This window comes from Tenrec ecaudatus, chromosome 4, assembly GCF_050624435.1.
Source record: "Tenrec ecaudatus isolate mTenEca1 chromosome 4, mTenEca1.hap1, whole genome shotgun sequence".
Classification (NCBI taxonomy): Eukaryota; Metazoa; Chordata; class Mammalia; order Afrosoricida; family Tenrecidae; genus Tenrec; species Tenrec ecaudatus.
The window spans coordinates 168801234-168808381 of record NC_134533.1 but is presented as its reverse complement, the minus strand read 5'-3'; positions in this window follow the sequence as shown (position 1 = coordinate 168808381).

Sequence of the window (7148 nt, the reverse complement as noted above, 5' to 3'; positions counted from 1 at the left end):
CCGAAAACAATGCACACAAGAAAAATCGAATAAAATCAACTCGAGACCTTTGGCTCACTCACTGCCGCCCTCCTCCTCACACGCCTGCCTTTCTTCTCGCCCCCGCCCCCTCCCGCCTTGGCCCGCTCTCTCTAACTCAAATGTATTCTGGACACTCTGTAATAGACGAGTGTCTTGCAAGTAAACTCGGGGTCCCTTGGGACTGCATTTCATGTCTGTGGCTCTCTCCCTTTTTCTCCTGTGGACTGAAAATTCGGATTTAAGCCACTAGACAAGCTATTAATTTAGCTAGGCTACCCAGGGTCCTGAACCCAATTAATTTCTAATAATTATAGCCCAAGGGGGCTAGATAGATCTCCCTGCCTCTTTCTTTTATTGCCACTCCACGCCACCGAGGTCAGCGTATAATAATAAAGTGTATATTTTGAAAGCGATCTCCAGAACAGTGAGTTATTGCAATGAATGAAAATTGTTTCCATTTTGGCTAATTGAGCCCGTGGCCGAAAGCTGGAGCTCTGAGACTAAATAAAGGGGGCTGTTTCATTTCAACATGAAGAAACCCCTGGCTCGCTCTGGTCACCCAGAGAGAGTTTAATTTCTTAACAGCCAACCTGGAACCCAGCGTTGGGTAAACAGTATTAATAATTGCATTACAATGATTAAATTAATCTTGCTGGTAACTAAGAGACTATAGGTTGCGATTGAATAGCAAGATGTAAAAGTTCACTGCACAAAGACAATAGGCCAAGAAATACCTCCAGAAAGAATTCAAACTTTCTTCCAAAGGCACTGTTCAATTATGATGTGAACCAAAGGGCTAGTTCAAGTATAAAGCAAGGAAAGGAAAATTTCTTGTGGCATGCGATGTCTTGAGATTTGGTTATTCGCCTTAAATTTTTTTTAGCGTTCATGAAAGAGACATAGTTAGGGAAGGGGTATGCTTGTCTGTGTCTCCCTTCCTCAGTGATACAACTTCCTCTCAACTCGAGCTCCTTGACTTTGTTCACACAAACAAACAGCAAAACAACACCCCCTTCCCCGACACAACAGATGACAATAAGAAAACAAGCAAACCCACAGTCTGTGTTCTCGACTTTCCAACGGGACGCCAGTTTCCTTAGGAGGAAGTTCAGAAAACCGTGGGGGGCCAGCCCCTGGTCCCAAGGAAACGAATTCCCAGAGAGGGAATGGTGGTCGGAGGAGGGGGCCAGCGGAGAATGCCCTGGGCCAACTTGTTGAAGGCCTCTCCTCTCTGGGCCAGAGACTGTCAAGAGCGTGCCGGGAATTCCCGAGCCGGCGGAACACGGAGTCACCTGCTCCGGTCCCACGGCTGGGACTGGGGACAGGTGGAACTGACGGGGTCCAGACGCCTGAGAGTAGTAGGCTCCGGCCAGGGCAGGCGCGCGGGGACTGCCGCGCTGGGGCGGCGAGCGTGGTCGGCGACTGCGGGCGTTTGCCTCTTCAGGTGAAACGCACTTGAACTGGTAATTTAGCTGATTAACACAAACTCAGGGCGGACCCCAAATGGTTACAAGAAAACACAAAAGCACGAGAAAGAAACAGAAAAGGAGAGAGTAGCTTTCAGGATCGAAAAAAGTGACAGCATCATAAATACTTTTATTTATTTTTGGTTGCTTTAAAAAAAAAAATTAGTCCTGCTTTGTCTTTTCACAATGGCTTGACCCGGCCGGGGGGCACCGAGGCGTTTGTGTGTGTCACTTCAATTAGCAGAGATTGGATTCGCTTTGGGTCTCTGCCCGGTACCGGTAAGAGCTGGCTGCCGTTAGTGGAGTTCAGAATCTCTGAGAAAGATCCTGCAGGAAGAATGGTGCGCTGGAGAGGCGGTGACCCCAGGGACTTTCAACTGGGGGGAGGGGCGAGCTAGATGGGGGGGCGGGGAGAAGGTGTGCTTCCGCCGCTCAGCATCACAGCCCTCACGGTCTGGCAAAGTTTAAACCACGGGGGCTTTAAAATGGAGCGCCCAGAGACCCTGATTTGATTCTCTTCAGCCGTCCGACTCTGCCCAATTCCTTGCACAGCCCACAGCCCTCCACGTGGAGGTCCTTCCTCTGTAGATGCAACCGCCCCAGCTTCCCCAGTGGATTCTGTATTTCACGTCGGGGGTTGGGCTCCGCAGAGAATTCCCAAGTACCCCCACTCCAAGGAAACCCAGAATGAAGATAGACACTCCTCCCCACCCCAAGATGATATGAAAGAAATTAAGGGGAGCGGAGCCCAGGACCTTACTACCCCTCCCACCTCCACTAATTAAAAAAAAATTTTAAACTCAAGAGGGTTGGAAGGTAATATGAAATGTGCCAGGTTAGGGTGCAGAGCCTCCTCTTCAACGGAGCCCTCGGTGCCAGGCCCCAAGGGACTCCAGCTCTCCTCCCCCTCAGGGATTAAGGCTGTAATTCCTAGAAACCCTCTTGGTTCCTAGTATTAGGAAGGGCCGCTCCCCTGGGCGCTGCCCGCTGGCCTCGGGTCTAGGCTACTGTTCCCTAAGGGCCCAGACACAGATCGCAGGAGAGGGATCCTCCATACACTTCCGGCTTGGTGTCCTCTTCTTGGAGAGTTTGCCCACTCCTGGAGGTTCTCAGTGCCCATCTTCCCCTGTCCTCTGAGGGCATTTACTGGCCAAATAGAAGACGCTATTCCATCTGATGTGAGCGAACCTGGACGGTCACAGACTCAAGCAGACCCACACCTAGAGTGTTGGGGCCGCTGGTGCTTTGGCACACACATCGAATGTGGGAGCACGTCCACTTGGACCGACTTAGCAACAGGAATTGCAGTCGGGCTGGAAAACCCCGCGTGCCTCGCGGGTGGATGTTGTTTTCTCTCTTGTGCCCATTTTCGCGGGCACCAGGATCCTGCTTTGGGACGTGATTTGGCTCTTGCTGTGTAAATTCCCTTTCGTGGTTACACCTTCCTTCCTCGGATTTCAATGTTGCAAGCCTCCCTTGGGACCCGTAGCTTGGCGTTTCAGGTACCTGTATCTGAAAGCCAAATGCCTCTGGAATTACGCAGCTCTGGAGAGAGAAAAATGGAGGGCATCCTTAGCCAGACCAGCTGCCGGGGCACGTCCGCTGAACGTTGGTTTCCTCAACGAAGGATATCTGCGAGCCATTGGTCCACTGTGGGCTTGAAAACTTGTCCCTGCTCTCCGAAAACTGCAAGCTCAGATGGACCACAATCATACAACAGGACAATCTCAATGGCTCCCCCTTCCCTCCCTTGCTCTGCCACTCGGATGCCTAAGACCTGTTTTTCTTTCAACCTGAACTCCAAGGATGCATTGTTAGAAAACCGAGATGGGAGAGAAGATAATTTTCTTTATGTTGTCTGGCAGGATTTTGCCACAAATATTAATGGCGGCATAAACAGCTCATAAAAGGCATCGAACAAAACTGTTTCATGCAGGAAGGTTGTACACCAGGAAGAAATCTGTAAGAAGTTGGGATTGATTCATACCTTGAACACAGCCAGCCCCTTTTGGAGTTCTCTTAATTTTCTGTGCCCGCCTCGATTGATAAATTCGGTCACAAAAAGCTGTAATTTAAAGTAAACTTCAACAATATTTTATTAGGTTGGGTGCCCCCCCCCCCTTTTTTTGTCTTGTGACCTCGGAGGTTGTGCCTGAAGCGAGTTAGTGAAAATGGCAGGCGGGTCGAGCTGCAGCGGGAGGTGACTGGGGGGGGGGGGGGGACAGGCAACAATGGGGAGGCCGGAAGGTGACACCGGACCTCAGGGAATGAGCAAGGTCTTGGATGTCAATTGCTTGAATCTATTCAAGCTGAGGATCAAGGGCGACGACTACTGTTGTTTTCGTCGGAACCGACGAGGGGAATCTTCCGAGGGTGGCACCTTCGGCTCCAACTCCGAAAGCTGAAGCCGAAATAGCTTCATTGGCGGCGGCGGCGGCGGCACAAGCAGATTCCCCCAAGTTCAGGAAGATTCTTACTTTCTCTTGGGTCTTTAGCCCGAGCGGGTCCAGCCCTTTTCCTAGTGCTTCAGTATAGAATCTTAAAAGCCCCCCCCTCCTGTGGCTCCACCCCCTCACCCTCACCCCGTGTAAGGATGAATGGTATAGCTAATTGTCCGAATTTTATGATGAGAAAGACAATAGTGGTAACGACACCGGTTTATTGGGGATTCCAACTCGGAATTCTCTGTCTACTGGAGTGTTTTCATTCCGCCCCCCCCTTTATTTTTGGGCGAGGTGTCCGTTCCCCTCTGGCTCCCGCGCGAGCTCCCCGCCCCCCGCCGCCCTCCCCGCAGCTCCCTTTCTCCGCCTCCTCGGCGATTGCCATCTGACAAGATCTCCAAATCAAAGTGATAAATCGCTCCAAACTTTTTTGGCGGCGCTGAGATGTTGGAGGGGCGTGTAGCGCGCATGTGCGAAGGTGTCCAAACTGACAATGCTGGAGAGATAGCGAGTGTGGATTGAGAGAAAGGGAGAGAGGGAGGGAGGGAGAGAGAGCGAGGGAAAGACAGAGTGAGTGTGGGAAGTGTGTGTGTGAGTGAGAGAGAGGGAGAAAGAGAGAGAGAAGAAAGAGAGAGTGAGAGAGGAGAGAGGGAGGGCGCGAGAGGGAGAGCAAAAGGAGGAAAAGATCCAAGAAAAAAAACACCCCACCACACAACCGCGGCTGCAGGACTGGGCACAGCATGAGATCCAAAGGCAGGGCGAGGAAACTGGCCACAAGTAGGTGCAATCTCCCTTTTCTATTGGCTTCCCCCCTCCTCTGCCATCTTGCGGCTCTGTCTCCAGCGCTCGGGGAGGGCGCCCGGGGCTGCCTCTCGCGCCCGGGCCCGGGGGAGGGCGAGCCCCGCGCAGCGCCAGCAACCTGCCGGCCGCAGCCCCCGCGCCGGGCCGCCCGCGCTTTCGCTCCTGCTCGGGGCGCCGGAGCCGCCGCGGCCGCCCTCCGCCGAGCGCGCCGGCCAGCTGTGGCCGCCCCGGGGTGGGGGTGGGGGTGGGGGTGGGGGCAGCAGCGAAGCGGGTGGGAGGGAGGAGAGCGCGCGAGAGCGCGCGGGAAGGGGTGGTGGTGGGGGGAGAGCCTCCAGAGTCTCCCCCTCCCCTCCCCTCCCCCCGGCGGGGGAGAGGCGCCTCTGGCCAACCAGCTAGTCCCGGGTGGAGGAGGGGGAGCGGGGGAGGGGGCGGCCCGGGGAAGCGAGCGTCCCGGAGCCTGGCTCGGTTTCGGGGGGCTGGGGTGGGTGGCCGGCTCCGAGGGAGCTTCAGCGGCGGCGGCGGGCGGCCGCGGCGGAGTTGGGAAAAGTTGCGCGGCGGCCGCTGGAAGTTGCGCGGCGGCGGGCTGGCTGCGCCGAGCGGCGGCTGCGGTAGTGGGCGCTGTGCGCTCGGCCGTGCGCTCCGGCGAGGGCCGGGCGGCGTGGCGGGAGCACCGGGGCGGGGTAAGGGGAGTCGGGGGAGGAGGCTGTGGGGTGTGTGTGTGTGTGTGTGTGTCCGAAACCGCGGGCAGGTGGGGGACGAGGAGGCCCTGCGAGTGCGTGGCGGGAGAGCTGGGAATAGCGGGCGCCCAGCCAGCGGGCACCACCGCCGGGGAGCTGGCAGCCGAGAAGCCCGGAGCCCCCAGCTGGCCGGGCGCCGAGCGACCGCCTGCGGCCAGCGGCCTGCGGGGACGCTGGGCCCGGGGAGGGCGACGCGGAACCTCCCGCTCGCGCTCGGGGCGCTGCCCCAGGCCTGGGTCACTCACCCTCCCCGGCGCCCCCTGCCTGTCCAGTGCGGAGCGGCTCCCGGGGGCGCGCGGCGTCCTCGGGGCGCGGGCTGAGCGCTGGGGTAGGGAGGGCGGGGGTGGCGGTCATCTCAGCCCCGTTCCTCCCGCCACAGTGTTGGGACACTTGAGCCGACCCTGCCCGCGGGGGTGCAAACCCGTGCCGGGACTGCAGGCGCCAGGACTGGGTTCACGAAAGTGCTTCGACTTCCAGCGTACGGGGACTCTGAGCCGGCTCGGGGCGCCCTTCCAAGAGGTGTCCGCACGACGGGCTGTGGCTGCCCGGGGAGGGGACAGGCCGCGGTCCGCTGCACTTGAACTCCTAGCAACACCAAGGTTTCTAATGGCTGTATTTTGAGGGTCACGGAAAGAAGAGGGCAGGCTGGGATGCTTTCCCCTGGGTGATCTCCAGGCTCCCCTTCCCGTTCACAGTCGAACCGCGTGCGTCGTTCCTGCCATCCAGCCCCCGCCCGGGTCCCCGAGCGGAAGGCGGCCGCGCCCGGGCTGGCTGGGTTTCGCCGGGCCGTGGGAGTCCGCGCGCGCTCGCCGTGCGAGCCAGTCCACGCCGCGCCTTCCCAGTACTTGGTTCAGATCCGACCCAAGCACTCGCCCCCGCCACCCCCGGGGGTTTCCTTTCTCGGGGGTCTCAAGCGTCCACCTAAGCATTGGGCTCTCTGGGTCAACAGGCCATCTGGTTTTTTCTTCTCCTTATTGTTGACTTCACTGCTCTGTGACACCGCCAAACGCGCCAGTGGAACTCCTGTCTCGTCCCCTAGCTTGCTCTGAAATGAGGTCGATGTCTATTTTCATCCGAGGAAAATAACGCACCGACGCTTGGAGGCCGGGGGGCTTCGATTCCGACTGATGGCCGAGGCAGGCGGTGGTAGGGGGGTGCGGGGGGGCGGTGAGGGGGCGTAGGTTTCCACACTCCGTAACGGTGGGAAGCGTAAAGGCGAAGGAGGCGCGTCTCGAGGCCCGCGGTCCGCCGAAGTGAAAGCAGGACACACAGCCCTTGGAAATGCCTGGAGCAGCCTTCCCAGCTGTTTGCACAGGCAAGATGTACGCGGCCGAAAAGATCATCTGTCGGCATGTGCGGCCCACCCAGTGCCTGGGCTCACTGCTGAACTGATGGTATTTGTCATTCATCTGGCGGCGGGAGACGCATTTGCTTTGCTTCTTGCGAGTGCCGCTGCTGCTAACTGAACTGGAGCACTGAAAGTTTTCTTCCTCAGCCTCAGGTTCCCGTTCGCGCTGCTCGGGCGGGCTGTAGCCGCCTCGCCTACCCTTTCTTAGATGGAAGCGCTGCTGCATACAAGTTCTTGGGTCGCCATCTGGGTAATAAAGGAAATCATCCCCAAACTACGGAATTTTTGTATTTTAAAGCGCCGTGTCCTTTCCCGGAGTAGCCCAGGACTTTCC